Source organism: Ictidomys tridecemlineatus, chromosome 16, assembly GCF_052094955.1.
Source record: "Ictidomys tridecemlineatus isolate mIctTri1 chromosome 16, mIctTri1.hap1, whole genome shotgun sequence".
Lineage (NCBI taxonomy): Eukaryota > Metazoa > Chordata > Mammalia > Rodentia > Sciuridae > Ictidomys > Ictidomys tridecemlineatus.
Genome location: NC_135492.1, coordinates 51571751 through 51572637, shown reverse-complemented (window position 1 = coordinate 51572637; position 887 = coordinate 51571751).

Here is an 887-nt window from a genome sequence, read left to right as displayed (position 1 = left end):
ATGTGGACCGTGCCTGTGGGTGACAGCCATCCGCACGCTCCAGATAGCTACAGGACCCTGCCCCCAGCACCCAGCCAAGGAGCACAAGGGTGGACATAAGGGGTGCGTGAGTGCGAGGGGAGGCAGGGCACAGTGGACTCGGCCATCGGTCTCCACCCTGAGCTCCACCCGCTGGCCCTTGCCTTCTGGTGGCCTCGGGAACAGCCGTGGACCCTCTCTTCGACACGGAGGAGAGTGTCGTGCAGATTCTAGGAGCTGCGGGGTGATCCCTGCGTGGTGCCAGGGACAGACCCGGCCTGTCCTGTGGGTCGGCTCTGCCCTGCCCACCGTGGCCAGCCCTGGCGGTCCCCACCTGACCCTCTCCTTTGCTGTCCCTGGTATCCCTTAGGACCGCCCACCCCCAGGCAGCTGGCCCAGGCCCCATCTTCCCAGACTTTAACAGCCTCCAGTCTGGGGCCTCCCCCAGCCTCTCCACATGGCAGCCTCCGGAGCAGGCCGATGTGCAACCCAGCAGCAGGGCCTGTGCGTCCCTCATGGTGGAGCCTGGTGGTCCCCAGGCCCCAGGCCCTGCCTCAGCCGTTCCCCCAGGCAACCTGCCCCTCTCCACCAAGACACAGCCGACCTCCCTTCTAGAGAAGTCACCTCCTGAGCCCTGGCCCTGGGTGACGGCGCCTCCATCGCAGCGTCTGGGGATGTCCTCTGTAACCAGCTGCGCGTCTCAGAGCTCCTGGGGTGGAGGGTGGGCTTGGTGGACGTGGGAAGGACACGCGGATCCACGGCTCTGAGGGGCACCCTGGGACTGCAGAGTGGCGGGTCTCCGTCAGTCCTGCCCGATGGACCGACGAATGGACAGATGGATGGACGGGGTCCACCCGCCGCAGTCGCTC